This window comes from Molothrus ater, chromosome 1, assembly GCF_012460135.2.
Source record: "Molothrus ater isolate BHLD 08-10-18 breed brown headed cowbird chromosome 1, BPBGC_Mater_1.1, whole genome shotgun sequence".
Taxonomy (NCBI): domain Eukaryota; kingdom Metazoa; phylum Chordata; class Aves; order Passeriformes; family Icteridae; genus Molothrus; species Molothrus ater.
The window spans coordinates 58,193,479-58,210,161 of NC_050478.2; the positions used below are offsets into that span (position 1 = coordinate 58,193,479).

At 51.5% G+C, this 16,683-nt stretch overlaps 2 long non-coding RNA genes across 2 annotated transcripts; both read right to left on the reverse strand.

Annotated features, from left to right (window-relative positions):
* Nucleotides 1-1,652: 1,652 nt before the first annotated feature.
* Nucleotides 1,653-2,541, reverse strand: LOC129046803 (uncharacterized). The gene is made up of 2 exons (XR_008508574.1): nucleotides 2,210-2,541; nucleotides 1,653-2,118 (listed from the first exon to the last, which is right to left on the reverse strand). It is a non-coding gene; the product is annotated as an uncharacterized LOC129046803 (long non-coding RNA).
* A 13,011-nt stretch (nucleotides 2,542-15,552) lies between these two features.
* On the reverse strand, nucleotides 15,553-16,441 carry LOC129046802 (uncharacterized). The gene is made up of 2 exons (XR_008508572.1): nucleotides 16,110-16,441; nucleotides 15,553-16,018 (listed from the first exon to the last, which is right to left on the reverse strand). It is a non-coding gene; the product is annotated as an uncharacterized LOC129046802 (long non-coding RNA).
* Nucleotides 16,442-16,683: the final 242 nt, after the last annotated feature.

A 16,683-nucleotide genomic window follows, 5' to 3' on the forward strand; every position in this document is an offset into this window, starting at 1 on the left:
GCAAAGCCGCACTACACTGGGATTGTGTGCGCAGCTTGCAAACTTGTGGAAAACAGAAGCCTTCAACTCTCCTGCCTACTCCATTCACATTCCGTTAGGAGTTGTTTTAGACAACTTTCTTTTACTTCTTGCAAAACAATCTGCAGCCCTGTGTGCAATCTCTGGAACACAATCGGCGATGTTTTCAGCACTGGCCCAGTTTCTCCATGCAAGATAAAATGGAAATGCTTTTTGCTAAGTTGGAGGCGACAGGACACGCAGAAGACCAAGATACGGAGTTTTCCGAAGCAGAGCGCCGGTCCCGGGCGTCTTTCTGCAGAAGCCGCTCTCCGGAACGCACCACGACCGGCACAATGCTCTGTGCGCGATGAAGCCGCTTCTTCGCCTCGGGGATCAGGGCAAAGCTGCATCTTCCGAAAGGCGAAGAACAAAGCCGCACTACACTGGGATTGTGTGCACAGCTTGCAAACTTGTGGAAAACAATAGCATTCCACTCTTCTGCTGTCTCCATTCACATTCCTTTCGAAGAGGAGCTGTTTTGGACTACGTTCCTTTACTTCTTGCAAAACACTCTGCAGAAATCCGTGCAACCTCTAGAACACAATCGGTGATGTTTTCTGCCCTGGCACAGTTTCTCCATGCAAGATACAGTGGAAATGCTTTTTGCTAAGATGTAGGCGACAGGAGACGCAGAAGACCAAGATACGGAGTTTTCCGAAGCAGAGCGCTGGTCCCGGGCGTCTTTCGGCAGAAGCCGCTCTCCGGAACGCACCACGACCGGCACAATGCTCTGTGCGCGACGAAGCCTCTTCTTCGCCTCCGGCAGCCGGGGAAAGGTGCATCTTCCGAAAGGCGAAGAACGAAGCCGCACTACACTGGGATTGTGTGCGCAGCGTGCAAACTTGTGGAAAACAGTTGCCTTCCACTCTCCTGCCTACTCCATTCACATTCCGTTAGAAGAGGAGTTCTTTTGGACAACTTTCTTTTACTTCTTGCAAAACAATCTGCAGCCCTGCGTGCAACCTCTGGAACACCATCGGCGATGGTTTCTGCACTGGAACAGTTTCTCCATGCAAGACATAGTGGAAATGCTTTTTGCTAAGATGGAGGCGACAGCAGATATAGAAGACTAAGATATGGATCTCTCCGAAGCCGAGCGCCGGTCCCGGGCATCTTTCGGCCGAAGCCGCTCTCCAGAACGCACCACGACCGGCACAATGCTCTGTGCGCAACGAAGCTGTTCTTCGCCGCCGGGAGCGGGGCAAAGCTGCATCTTCCGTAAGGCGAAGAACGAAGCCGCACTACGCTGGCATTGTGTGCGCAGCTTGCAAACTTGTGGAAAACAGTAGCCTTCCACTATACTGCCCTCTCCATTCACATTCCTTTCGAAGAGGAGTTGTTTTGGACAACGTTCTTTTACTTCTTGCAAAACACTCTGCAGACATCCATGCAACCTCTAGAACACAATCGGTGATATTTTCTCCACTGGCACTGTTTCTCCAGGCAAGACATAGTGCAAATGCTTTTTGCTAAGATGTAGGCGACAGGTGTCATGGTTTGACACTGGCACAATGCCAGTGCCTCCATGAAGATACATTCTCCCTGGTAGCTGCTGTGAGATGTGACCAGGAATAAGCAAAGCAGGCTCCTACTTAGGAAAGAAAAGAACCAGAACTTTATTAACTACTCTACAACTACAAATAAAAAGGAACACACACATACAGGGAAAATGAAAACCTCACAAATGCATTTCCTCCTACCCCCACCAAATTTCCAACACAATACATTTGTTCCTCAAATCACCAACTCTCGGTCCAGCATCACTTTTTAGACAATCAATCCTCAGTTCATCAAGAGGAGAGGAGTCCTTCTTGTACCATGGGCTTCCCCTGGAAACACAGTCGAAGCCTCGTGTGTTTCTGTGTCACTTGTGGCACCGCCCGGAGTGCATCTGCCGTTGTGACTTCTTCCTTTCCATGTCCAGTGCTCTCACCACTGAACATGGACCAGAACTGCTTCTAGGGTTGTCTTTTTTTAAGGATGCTCTGTCCCGTTCCAAAAAAAGGCACAGTCTCTCCTTTGGGACACCTGTCCCCACAATCTCTCCTTTTGGGACACCTGTCCCCCCCATATTTTTTCACCCCCTGGGGCCGAGGGGCATCAACACTGAGCAGTCTCTGTATCACAAACAATCTCTCCTTTGGGACACCTGTCCCCCCCATATTTTCACCCCCTGGGGCCGAGGGGCACCAACACTGAACCCTCTTGGTTCTGAGGCCATTGCCTCCCCCTAGAATGCAGTCTCTGTATCACAAGGAACATGGTTCTGTCCATGGCTATACAAAAAGAGTCCAGCAAAAGCCACTCCGTCATCTCTTCCCACTAGGATTCTTCTCTATTCTTCTACTATCTCTCACTCGCCCAGACCTCTCTCACACTGGCCCATTTCTTCCTCATCTTCCACTCTATCTTCTAGGAAAGGTCAATGTTCTGTAAAGTTCTCATTCTCCAAAAAGGGGTTAAAAGCTCCTACAAGCGGCCGGCTGAACACCCCCCTCTTCTCCGTCCCAGCCGTGCTGCCGGCACAGGCCCATGTTTATCAAGCTTCAACGTTACAGTCTCAGGCAGCGGCTCTCTCTCTCTCTCTCTCTCTGTGTCTCTCAGGGGGGGCTGCCCGATGGCTCCCGGTGTCTCTCTCTCTCTCTGTGTCTCTCTTCCACCCTTCCACCCCCGGGCTCAGGCCTACCTCTCTCGGCCTCATGGCTTTCCCCTCCCCCTGCCCAGCCAGCAGCTGGGCCGGGGGAGAGACCCGAACTCTTTCCCGCCGGAAACCCAAGAGGACCCTCCCAGGGGAGAGCTCTGCTTTTACCTCCGTGTTCTCAGAGGCGTGTCCATGTCTCAATGGTCAGGTTAAATGCCAATATTAAAGTCTGAATATCCATTGGCCAAAAACACAGCATCTCAAAAAACACATTTCCTGTCAAACCACCACAAGAGGAGACGCAGAAGACCAAGATACAGAGGTTTCCGAAGCAGAGGGCCGGTCCCGGGCGTCTTTCGGCAGAAGCCGCTCTCCGGAAAGCACCACGACCGGCACAATGCTCTGTGCGCGAAGAAGCCTCTTCTTCGCCTCCGGCAGCCAGGGAAAGCTGCATCTTCCGAAAGGTTAAGAACAAAGCCGCACTACACTGGGATTGTGTGCGCAGCTTGCAAACTTGTGGAACACAGTAGCCTTCCACTCTTCTGCCTTCTCCATTCACATTCCATTAGAAGAGGAGCTGATTTGGACAACTTTCTTTTACTTCTTGCAAAACAATCTGCAGCCCTGCGTGCAATCTCTGGAACACAATCGGCGATGATTTCTTCACTGGCACAATTTCTCCATGCAAGACATAGTGGAAATGCTTTTTGCTACGTTGGAGTCGACAGGAGACGCAGAAGACCAAGATACGGAGTTTTCCGAAGCAGAGCGCCGGTCCCGGGCGCCTTTCGGCAGAAGCCGCTCTCCGGAACGCACCACGACAGGCACAATGCTCTGTGCGCGAAGAAGCCTCTTCTTCGCCTCTGGCAGTCGGGGAAAGCTGCATCTTCCGAAAGGCGAAGAACGAAGCCGCACTACACTGGGATTGTGTGCGCAGCTTGCAAACTAGTGGAAAACAGTAGCCTTCCACTCTCCTGCCTTCTCCATTCACATTCCTTGCGAAGAGGAGTTGTTTTGGACAACGTTCTTTTTTTCTTGCAAAACATTCTGCAGACCTGCGTGAAACCTCTAGAAGAGAATCGGTGATGTTTTCTGCACTGGCACAGTTTCTCCATGCAAGACATAGTGGAAATGCTTTCTGCTAAGTTGGAGGCGACAGCACATGTAGAAGACCTAGATACGGAGGTTTCTGAAGCAGAGGGCCGGTCCCGGGCGTCATTCGGCAGAAGCCGCTCTCCAGAACACACCACGACCGGCACAATGCTCTGTGCGCGAAGAAGCCTCTTCTTCGCCTCCGGCAGCCGGGGAAAGGTGCATCGTCCGAAAGTCGATGAACGAAGCCGCACTACACTGGGATTGTGTGCACAGCTTGCAAACTTGTGGAAAACAGTAGCCTTCCACTCTCCTGCCTTCACCATTCACATTCCGTTAGAAAGAGGAGTTGTTTTAGACAACTTTCTTTTACTTCTTGCAAAGCAATCTGCAGCCCTGCGCGCAACCTCTGGAACACAATCGGTGATGTTTTCTGCACTGGCACAGTTTCTCCATGCAAGACATAGTGGAAATGCTTTTTGCTAAGATGGAGGCGAGGGGAGACGCAGAAGACCAAGATACAGATGTTTCCGAAGCAGAGCGCCGGTCCCGGGTGTCTTTCGGCAGAAGCCGCTCTCTGGAACGCACCACGACCGGCACAATGCTCTGTGCGTGAAGAAGCCTCTTCTTCGCCTCCGGCAGCCGGGGAAAGCTGCATCTTCCGAATGTCGAAGAACGAAGCCTCACTACACAGGGATTGTGTGCACAGCTTGCAAACTTGTGGAAAATAGTAGCCTTCCACTCTCCTGCCTACTCCATTCACATACCGTTAGAAGAGCAGTTGTTTTAGACAACTTACTTTTACTTCTTGCAAAACAATCTGCAACCTTGCGTGCAATCTCTGGAACAGGTTCGGCGATGTTTTCTGCACTGGCACAGTTTCTCCATGCAAGCCATAGTGGAAATGCTTTTTGCTAATATGGAGGCGACAGCAGATGTAGAAGACTAAGATACGGAGCTCTCCAAAGCTGAGCGCCGGTCCCGGGCGTCTTTCGGCAGAAGCCGCTCTCCGGAACGCACCACGACCGGCACAATGCTCTGTGCGCGACGAAGCTGCTTCTTTGCCGCCGGGAACGGGGCAAAGCTGCATCTTCCGAAAGGCGAAGAACGAAGCCGCACTACACTGGGATTGTGTGCGCAGCTTGCAAACTTGTGGAAAACAGTAGCCTTCCGCTCTCCTGCCCTCTCCATTCACATTCCCTTCGAAGAGGAGCTGGTTTGGAAAACTTCCTTTTACATCTTGCAAAACACTCTGCAGACATCCGTGCAACCTCTAGAACCAAATCGGTGATGTTTTCTCCACTGGCACTGTTTCTCCATGCAAGACATAGTGGAAATGCTTTTTGCTAAGTTGGAGGAGACAGCACATGTAGAAGACCAAGATACGGAGCTCTCCGAAGCAGAGCGCCGGTCCCGGGCGTCTTTCGACAGAAGCCTCTCTCCGGAACGCACCACGACCGGCACAATGCTCTGTGCGCGAAGAAGCCTCTTCTTCACCTCCGGGAGCTGTGGAAAGCTGCATCTTCCGAAAGGCGAAGTACGATCCGCACTACACAGGGATTGTGTGCGCATCTTGCAAACTTGTGGAAAACAGTAGCCTTCCACTCTCCTGCCTTCTCCATTCACATTCCTTTCGACGAGGAGTTCTTTTGGACAACTTTCTTTTTCTTCTTGCAAAACAATCTGCAGACATCCGGTCAACCTCTAGAAGAGAATCAGTGATGTTTTCTGCACTGGCAGCGTTTCTCCATGCAAGACAGAGTGGAAATGCTTTTTGCTAAGTTGGAGGCGACAGCACATGTAGAAGACTAAGATACGGAGGTTTCTGAAGCAGAGGGCCGGTCCCGGGCGTCATTCGGCAGAAGCCGCTCTCTGGAACGCCCCACGACCGGCACAATGCTCTGTGCGCGAAGAAGCCTCTTCTTCGTCTCCGGCAGCCGGGGAAAGCTGCATCTTCCGAAAGGCGAAGAACGAAGCCGCACTACACTGGGATTGTGTGCACAGCTTGCAAACTTGTGGAAAGCAGTTGCCTTCCACTCTCCTGCCTTCTCCATTCACATTCTCTTCAAAGAAGAGTTGTTTTGGACAACTTTCTTTTACTTCTTGCAAAACAATCTGAGATATCCATGCATCGTCTAGTACCAAATCAGTGATGTTTTCTCCACTGGCACTCTTTCTCCATGCAAGACATAGTGGAAATGCTTTTTGCTAAGTTGGAGGAGACAGCACATGTAGAAGACCAAGATACGGAGCTCTTCGAAGCAGAGCGCCGGTCCCACGCGTCTTTCGGCAGAAGCCGCTCTCCGGAAAGCACCACGACCGGCACAATGCTCTGTGCGCGACGAAGCCGCTTCTTCACCTCCCGGAGCACGGGAAAGCTGCATCTTCCGAAAGGTGAAGAACAAAGTCGCCCAACACTGGGATTGTGTGCGCAGCTTGCAAACTTGTGGAAAACAGTAGCCTTCCACTCTTCTGCCCTCTCCATTCACATTCCCTTCGAAGAGGAGCTGCTTTGGACAACTTTTTTACTTCTTGCAAAACAATCTGCAGACATCCAAACAACCTCTAGAAGAGAATCGGTGATGTTTTCTGCACTGGCACCGTTTCTCCATGCAAGACATAGTGGAAATGCTTTTTGCTAAGTTGGAGGCGACAGCAGATGTAGAAGACCAAGATACGGAGGTTTCCGAAGCAGAGCGCCGGTCCCGGGCATCATTCGGCCGAAGCCGCTCTCCGGAACACACCACGACCGGCACAATGCTCTGTGCGCTACGAAACCTCTTCTTCACCTCCGGCAGCCGTGGAAAGCTTCATCTTCCGAAAGTCGAAGAACGAAGCCGCACTACACAGGGATTGTGTGCGCAGCTTGCAAACTTGTGGAAAACAGTAGCCTTCCACTCTCCTGCCTACTCCGTTCACATTCCTTTCGAAGAGGAGTTGTTTTAGACAACTTTCTTTTTCTTCTTGCAAAACACTCTGCAGACCTCCGTGAAACCTCTAGAAGAGAATCGGTGATGTTTTTTTCCGCCGGCACTGTTTCTCCATTCAAGACAAAGTGGAAATGCTTTTTGCTAATTTGGAGGCGACAGCAGATGTAGAAGGCCAAGATTCCGAGCTCTCCGAAGCAGAGCGCCGGTCCCGGGCGTCTTTCGGCAGAAGCCGCTGTTCGGAACGCACCACGACCGGCACAATGCTCTGTGCGCGAAGAAGCCTCTTCCTCGCCTCCGGAAGCCGGGGAAAGGTGCATCTTCCGAAAGGTTAAGAACGAAGCAGCACTACAGTGGGAATGTGTGAGAAGTTTGCAAACTTGTGGAAAACAGTAGCCTTCTGTGACTGTGGTCACAAGGGTTTTCAGGATGAAGAAGAGACGAGAATGTTGACTCCATGATCAGAAGGCTTGATTTATTATTTTATGATATAGGTTACATTAAGACTATACTAAAAAGCAATAGAAAGGAAAAGTTTCTTCAGATGCTAGCTAAGCTAAGAATAGAAAAGAATGAATAACAAAGATCTGTGTCTCAGACAGAGCAAGAGCCAGCTCTGCCATGAGTGGTCAAGAAATCCAAACACCCACAGGAGACCAATCACCTGTTGCATTCCACAGCAGCAGATAACCATTGTTTACTTTGGTTGCTGAACTGCAGCTTGTCACAAGGAAAAATCCTAAGAAAGGATTTTTCATGAAAGATGTCTGCGACATGTCACCTTTTTTTATTTAGTTAAATTAAAAGGAAAAAGTGTTTGTAATTTTCTCTGCTGTACTCATGCCGAAGAAAAAGACAAACACTTGACAGGTTATCTGTTGCCAATCAAACTCCACTCAAGTGCTCCTGTGGAATGCACTGGGAATTTCTTCACCTGTAGAACATAAAATTCTATCATATTACTAAAACAATTCTATAATATAAGAAAATGCAAAAACAATGCAAAGAAAATTCAAGTCCAAGCAGCTGAGTTTCAGGAAAAGTCCATGGCTTGAAGATGTTCCTCTTTGCCATATCTGAAAGTTTCTTTTGGTCCTGAAACAGGCTTGCTACAGAAAAAGGTCCATCAATATTTATCAAAAGTCCATTGACAGTCTTCAAACAATTTTGAGAAAATTAGAAAATTTCTGAAATGTCTTGCCACAGCCCTTCATTGAACAACTTGGGCTGAAGCCAATCCCTGGCTCCTCAATGCCTCTTCTGAGCTGCTGCCAGCTCTTTCACCCTTTTTTATTCAATTTAATTTTTTTTTTTTTTTTTTTTTTTTTTTTGTCGGAAAGAGCAGCAGCAGCAGCAGAGGAGCCAGAGAGAGGCCCTTGGGGGCCCTGGCCCATGTGGAAGGATCAGGAACCCCACACCTGGCCCACTGAAAGGTGGCCCAGGACCAGAAGGGGGAAGCAAAGCCCCCAAACTCAACAGGAGGCCGGGAGGTGGCCCTGGCCCAAGCAACCAAGCCAGACAGCCCAGGCCCAGCCCCCGAGGCAGGCTCTGCATTGGCACAGACCCGCACCCTGCTGCCAGTACAATGGCAGAAGGGGTGACCAAACGCTTCCTTTCCCCAAAATCACCGAGGCATGCCGGCAATGGGAAGACAGAAGCTGTCCCGAGAAACTTCGTCTCGGGTCTGGGGATGTCCTTTCCCCACAGCAGACAAGCGATGCTCGCTTCCTGCTGTGCCCTCTGCCTCTGCAATGCAAATGCACCAGGTGTTCCTCCCATCTGCCTCACGGCACCACCGCCACCCGCTCTGGGCTGGGGACCAGGGGCAGAACTTTCGGGACCCACCTTCCCCTCGCCGCTGGGGCGCGCGAGGGGCGGCAGAGAGATTCGCATCCCCCAGGGGGAAACCCCGGACCAAACACCCCCCAACCCGCCAAGAATGCTGATCTTGAAAACAGGCAGCCGGGCTGCGCCCACAGCCAGCTGTCGGGCCATGCCTCCTCCACGGAAGGACAGGCTGACGCCCTCTTCCCCTGTCCCAGCTCCCCCCGTAGGGGCAGCCCCGGGACAACCCGAAAAACTCGGGGAGGAAGTCACGCTGGATGCAGGAGGCGCCTCTGCAGCTGCCGCCGGCTCCAGGGCAGCCTCTGACGCGGACATGGAGAACGGAGTCCCCGCAGGGGCGGGCAGCGGGGCCGCCTGGGGAGGCGGCGGGGGCGGCGGGGGCGGCACGGGGTCGGCAGCTTCTTCTGCGCCGGACTCTGACATCGGCCGCGGAACCGCAGTCGCAGAAGGCGGCGGGACGGCCGGGGGGAGCGGTGGATCGCTGTTGCCCAGCAACATCGGCGCAGCCGCGGGAAGCAGTGTCTCTGAGATAGATGCAGGCAGGGAAGCCGGTGGAACCGCGGCTGGAACGCCCACAGGCTCCCCCGGAGGGGCGGCCGCGGGACGGGCCGCGGGGGGAACCGCCCGCACCCGCGGGGCGGGTTGGGGCGGTGCCCATGGCGCTGGCCGGGGCGGTGCCCGTGGCGCTGGCCGGGGCGGCGCCGCCCACTCCCATCCCCCCTGAGAGCAACGGGAGGGGGGAACAAACGGCTCCGTCTGAGCATGCTCCAAAGACGCAGTAAAAAAAACTTCGGCTGCGGGCGAAACTTCGCCCCCCCACTGTGGTTCGGGGGGGCTGGAAAGCAGCAGAGCGTCCCCCTCCAAAGGGTCTTCCCCCGGAATTGGGGGGAACGGGGCTTTGCCCTTGCAGTTAGCAATCCAGGGAAAAACAGCTGCTCTCCGTTTCAAGACTAGAAAGAGCTTCAAAAAGGTTGGATAAATCGAGGGGCATCCGAACCCCCGGTATAAAAAGAATTGGAAAATGGAGCCCATACACTCCCAGACAAACATATCGAGGGCATATAGCACATTCGTAAAAAACCCAAAGAGCTTTGCCCATCGAAAAAAATCACAGAGATCTGCCTCCAACAGGAGAATTCTGTCCTCTTCACCCCATTTTTGCCAGAGGGCAATAAGTTTCTCCTCTGAAGGGGAGAATGGAACCTCATCCTCTAGGGGAGGAGTCCTCCAGATGAGCAGCCACAAACTGCGACTGACCTCATCTTCAGGAGGGGAAAAACCAACAGTACCTTGTGACAGTGTCCAGGACTCTCTGGCTATCTGCACGGTGCTGCTGAGCTTTCCGAACATCTTCCTGGAGGCTTTTCAGAAGGTTCCCTTTGTGGTCAGCCTTGCTGTGAACTCTGTCCAAATTCGGATCTTCAGTTCTTCAGCTCCTGGCTAGAATCCACTTCTGTGGTCACTTGTGAAGCAACCATCAATGCCACACATTCAGGGTTTACCCAGTGCAGCAATGCTCCTCTGGTGGTCTCACCAAGTGATGATTGTCCTCCTCAGTCGGGGGTCACCAATTGTGACTGTGGTCACAAGGGTTTTCAGGATGAAGAAGAGACGAGAATGTTGACTCCATGATCAGAAGGCTTGATTTATTATTTTATGATATAGGTTACATTAAGACTATACTAAAAAGCAATAGAAAGGAAAAGTTTCTTCAGATGCTAGCTAAGCTAAGAATAGAAAAGAATGAATAACAAAGATCTGTGTCTCAGACAGAGCAAGAGCCAGCTCTGCCATGAGTGGTCAAGAAATCCAAACACCCACAGGAGACCAATCACCTGTTGCATTCCACAGCAGCAGATAACCATTGTTTACTTTGGTTGCTGAACTGCAGCTTGTCACAAGGAAAAATCCTAAGAAAGGATTTTTCATGAAAGATGTCTGCGACAGCCTTCCACTCTTCGGCCTTCCCAATCACATTCCCTTCGAAGAGGAGCTGTTTTGGACGACTTTCTTTTACTTCTTGCAAAACAATCTGCAGATATCCATGCAACGTCTAGAACAAAATTGGTGATGTCTTCAGCACTGGCACTGTTTCTCCATGCAAGACAGAGTGGAAATGCTTTTTGCTAAGTTGGAGGAGACAGCAAATGTAGAAGACCAAGATACGGAGGTTTCTGAAGCAGAGGGCCGGTCCCGGGCGTCTTTCGGCAGAAGCCGCTCTCCGGAAAGCACCACGACCGGCACAATGCTCTGTGCACGAAGAAGCCGCTTCTTCGCCTCCGGGAGCAGGGCAAACCTGCATCTTCCGAAAGGCGAAGAACGAAGCCCCACTACACTGGGATTGTGTGTGCAGCTTGCAAACTTGTGGAAAACAGAAGCTTTCCACTCTCCTGCCCTCTCCATTCACATTCCCTTCGAAGTTGAGCTGCTTTGGAAAACTTTCTTTTACATCTTGCAAAACACTCTGCAGACATCCGTGCAACCACTAGAACCAAATCGGTGATGTTTTCTCCACTGGCACTGTTTCTCCATGCAAGACATAGTGGAAATGCTTTTTGCTAAGATGTAGGTGACAGCAGACGCAGAAGACGAAGATACGGAGCTCTCCGAAGCAGAGCGCCGGTCCCGGGCATCTTTCGACAGAGGCCTCTCTCTGGAACGCACCACGACCGGCACAATGCTCTGTGCGCGAAGAAGCCTCTTCTTCACCTCCGGCAGCCGGGGAAAGCTGCATCTTCCGAAAGGCGAAGAACGAAGCCGCACTACACAGGGATTGTGTGCGCAGCTTGCAAACTTGTGGAAAAAAGTAGCCTTCCACTCTCCTGCCTTCTCCATTCACATTCCTTGCGAAGAGGAGTTGTTTTGCACAACTTTCTTTTTCTTCTTGCAAAACACTCTGCAGACCTGCGTGAAACCTCTAGAACAGAATCGGTGATGTTTTCTGCACTGGCACCGTTTCTCCATGCAAGACAGAGTGGAAATGCTTTTTGATATGTTGGAGGCGACAGCAGATGTAGAAGACCAAGATAAGGAGGTTTCTGAAGCAGAGGGCAGGTCCCACGCGTCATTCGGCCGAAGCCGCTCTCCGGAACGCACCACGACAGGCACAATGCTCTGTGCGCGACGAAGCCGCTTCTTCACCTCCGGCAGCCGGGCAAAGGTACGTCTTCCGAAAGGCGAAGAACGAAGCCGCACTACACTGGCATTGTGTGCGCAGCTTGCAAACTTGTGGAAAACAGTAGCCTTCCACTCTCCTGCCTTCTCCATTCACATTCCTTTCGAAGAGGAGTTTTTTGGACAACTTTCTTTTTCTTCTTGCAAAACACTCTGCAGACCTGCGTGAAACCTCTAGAAGAGAATCGGTGATGTTTTCTGCACTGGCACAGTTTCTCCATGCAAGAGATAGTGGAAATTCTTTTTGCTATGTTGGAGGCGACAGCACATGTAGAAGACCAAGATACGGAGGATTCTGAAGCAGAGGGCAGGTCCCGGGCATCTTTCGGCAGAAGCCGCTCTCCGGAAAGCACCACAACCGGCACAATGCTCTGTGCGCAACGAAGCTGCTTCTTCGCCTCCGGAAGCCGGGGAAAGCTGCATCGTTCAAAAGTCGAAGAGCAAAGCCGCACTGCACTGGGATTGTGTGCGGAGCTTGCAAACTTGTGGAAAACAGAAGCCTTCCACTCTCCTGCCTACTCCATTCACATTCCGTTAGGAGTTGTTTTAGACAACTTTCTTTTACTTCTTGCAAAACAATCTGCAGCCCTGCGTGCAATCTCTGGAACACAATCAGCGATGTTTTAGCACTGGCACAGTTTCTCCATGCAAGATATAATGGAAATGCTTTTTGCTAAGTTGGAGGCGACAGGACACGCAGAAGACCAAGATAAGGAGTTTTCCTAAGCAGAGCGCCGGTCCCGGGCGTCTTTCTGCAGAAGCCGCTCTCCGTAACGCACCACGACCGGCACAATGCTCTGTGCGCGAAGAAGCCTCTTCTTCGCCTCCAGCAGCCGGGCAAAGGTACGTCTTCCGAAAGGCGAAGAACGAAGCCCCACTACACTGGGATTGTGTGCGCACCTTGCAAACTTGTGGAAAACAGTAGCCTTCCACTCTCCTGCCTTCTCCATTCACATTCCTTTCGAAGAGGAGTTTTTTGGACAACTTTCTTTTTCTTCTTGCAAAACACTGTGCAGACCTTCGTGCAATCTCTGGAATACAATCGGTGATGTTTTCTGCACTGGCACAGTTTCTCCATGCAAGAGATAGTGGAAATGCTTTTTCCTAAGATGGAGGCGACAGCAGATGTAGAAGACTAAGATACGGAGATTTCCAAAGCAGAGCGCCGGTCCCGGGCGTCATTTGGCAGAAGCCGCTCTCCGGAACACACCACGACTGGCACAATGCTCTGTCTGCGACGATGCTGCTTCTTTACCGCCGGGAGCGGGGCAAAGCTGAATCTTCCGAAAGGCGAAGAACGAAGCCGCACTACACTGGGATTGTGTGCGCAGCTTGCAAACTTGTGGAAAACAGTAGCCTTCCACTCTCCTGCCCTCTCTATTCACATTCCCTTCGAAGAGGAGTTGGTTTGGACAACGTTCTTTTACTTCTTGCAAAACATTCTGCAGACATCCGTGCAACCTCTAGAAGAGAATCGGTGATGTTTTCTCCACTGGCACAGTTTCTCCATGCAAGACATACTGGAAATGCTTTTTGCTAAGATGTAGGCGACAGCAGACGCAGAAGTCCAAGATACGGAGCTCTCCAAAGCCGAGCGCCAGTCCCACGCGTCTTTCGGCAGAAGCTGCTCTCTGGAAAGCACTACGACCGGCACAATGCTCTGTGGGCGACAAAGCCGCTTCTTCGCCTCCCGGATCGGGGCAAAGCTCCATCTTCCAAAAGGCGAAGAACGAAGCCGCACTACACTGGGATTGTTTGCGCAGCTTGCAAACTTGTGGAAAACAGTAGCCTTCCACTCTCCTCCCTACTCCATTCACATTCCGTTAGAAGAGAAGTTGTTTTGGACAACTTTCTTTTTCTTCTTGCAAAACACTCTGCAGACCTGCGTGAAACCTCTAGAAGAGAATCGGTGATGTTTTCTGCACTGGCACAGTTTCTCCATGCAAGATACAGTGGAAATGCTTTTTGCTAAGATGGAGGCGACAGCACATGTAGAAGACCAAGATACGGAGCTCTCCAAAGCAGAGGGCCGGTCCCGGGCGCCATTCGGCAGAAGCCGCTCTCCGGAACACACCACGACCGGCACAATGCTCTGTGCGCGAAGAAGCCTCTTCTTTGCCTCCGGAAGCCGGGGAAAGCTGCATCGTCCGAAAGTCGAAGAGCAAAGCCGCACTACACTGGGATTGTGTGCGCAGCTTGCAAACTTGTGGAAAACAGAAGCCTTCAACTCTCCTGCCTACTCCATTCACATTCCGTTAGGAGTTGTTTTAGACAACTTTCTTTTACTTCTTGCAAAACAATCTGCAGCCCTGTGTGCAATCTCTGGAACACAATCGGCGATGTTTTCAGCACTGGCCCAGTTTCTCCATGCAAGATAAAATGGAAATGCTTTTTGCTAAGTTGGAGGCGACAGGACACGCAGAAGACCAAGATACGGAGTTTTCCGAAGCAGAGCGCCGGTCCCGGGCGTCTTTCTGCAGAAGCCGCTCTCCGGAACGCACCACGACCGGCACAATGCTCTGTGCGCGATGAAGCCGCTTCTTCGCCTCGGGGATCAGGGCAAAGCTGCATCTTCCGAAAGGCGAAGAACAAAGCCGCACTACACTGGGATTGTGTGCACAGCTTGCAAACTTGTGGAAAACAATAGCATTCCACTCTTCTGCTGTCTCCATTCACATTCCTTTCGAAGAGGAGCTGTTTTGGACTACGTTCCTTTACTTCTTGCAAAACACTCTGCAGAAATCCGTGCAACCTCTAGAACACAATCGGTGATGTTTTCTGCCCTGGCACAGTTTCTCCATGCAAGATACAGTGGAAATGCTTTTTGCTAAGATGTAGGCGACAGGAGACGCAGAAGACCAAGATACGGAGTTTTCCGAAGCAGAGCGCTGGTCCCGGGCGTCTTTCGGCAGAAGCCGCTCTCCGGAACGCACCACGACCGGCACAATGCTCTGTGCGCGACGAAGCCTCTTCTTCGCCTCCGGCAGCCGGGGAAAGGTGCATCTTCCGAAAGGCGAAGAACGAAGCCGCACTACACTGGGATTGTGTGCGCAGCGTGCAAACTTGTGGAAAACAGTTGCCTTCCACTCTCCTGCCTACTCCATTCACATTCCGTTAGAAGAGGAGTTCTTTTGGACAACTTTCTTTTACTTCTTGCAAAACAATCTGCAGCCCTGCGTGCAACCTCTGGAACACCATCGGCGATGGTTTCTGCACTGGAACAGTTTCTCCATGCAAGACATAGTGGAAATGCTTTTTGCTAAGATGGAGGCGACAGCAGATATAGAAGACTAAGATATGGATCTCTCCGAAGCCGAGCGCCGGTCCCGGGCATCTTTCGGCCGAAGCCGCTCTCCAGAACGCACCACGACCGGCACAATGCTCTGTGCGCAACGAAGCTGTTCTTCGCCGCCGGGAGCGGGGCAAAGCTGCATCTTCCGTAAGGCGAAGAACGAAGCCGCACTACGCTGGCATTGTGTGCGCAGCTTGCAAACTTGTGGAAAACAGTAGCCTTCCACTATACTGCCCTCTCCATTCACATTCCTTTCGAAGAGGAGTTGTTTTGGACAACGTTCTTTTACTTCTTGCAAAACACTCTGCAGACATCCATGCAACCTCTAGAACACAATCGGTGATATTTTCTCCACTGGCACTGTTTCTCCAGGCAAGACATAGTGCAAATGCTTTTTGCTAAGATGTAGGCGACAGGTGTCATGGTTTGACACTGGCACAATGCCAGTGCCTCCATGAAGATACATTCTCCCTGGTAGCTGCTGTGAGATGTGACCAGGAATAAGCAAAGCAGGCTCCTACTTAGGAAAGAAAAGAACCAGAACTTTATTAACTACTCTACAACTACAAATAAAAAGGAACACACACATACAGGGAAAATGAAAACCTCACAAATGCATTTCCTCCTACCCCCACCAAATTTCCAACACAATACATTTGTTCCTCAAATCACCAACTCTCGGTCCAGCATCACTTTTTAGACAATCAATCCTCAGTTCATCAAGAGGAGAGGAGTCCTTCTTGTACCATGGGCTTCCCCTGGAAACACAGTCGAAGCCTCGTGTGTTTCTGTGTCACTTGTGGCACCGCCCGGAGTGCATCTGCCGTTGTGACTTCTTCCTTTCCATGTCCAGTGCTCTCACCACTGAACATGGACCAGAACTGCTTCTAGGGTTGTCTTTTTTTAAGGATGCTCTGTCCCGTTCCAAAAAAAGGCACAGTCTCTCCTTTGGGACACCTGTCCCCACAATCTCTCCTTTTGGGACACCTGTCCCCCCCATATTTTTTCACCCCCTGGGGCCGAGGGGCATCAACACTGAGCAGTCTCTGTATCACAAACAATCTCTCCTTTGGGACACCTGTCCCCCCCATATTTTCACCCCCTGGGGCCGAGGGGCACCAACACTGAACCCTCTTGGTTCTGAGGCCATTGCCTCCCCCTAGAATGCAGTCTCTGTATCACAAGGAACATGGTTCTGTCCATGGCTATACAAAAAGAGTCCAGCAAAAGCCACTCCGTCATCTCTTCCCACTAGGATTCTTCTCTATTCTTCTACTATCTCTCACTCGCCCAGACCTCTCTCACACTGGCCCATTTCTTCCTCATCTTCCACTCTATCTTCTAGGAAAGGTCAATGTTCTGTAAAGTTCTCATTCTCCAAAAAGGGGTTAAAAGCTCCTACAAGCGGCCGGCTGAACACCCCCCTCTTCTCCGTCCCAGCCGTGCTGCCGGCACAGGCCCATGTTTATCAAGCTTCAACGTTACAGTCTCAGGCAGCGGCTCTCTCTCTCTCTCTCTCTCTGTGTCTCTCAGGGGGGGCTGCCCGATGGCTCCCGGTGTCTCTCTCTCTCTCTGTGTCTCTCTTCCACCCTTCCACCCCCGGGCTCAGGCCTACCTCTCTCGGCCTCATGGCTTTCCCCTCCCCCTGCCCA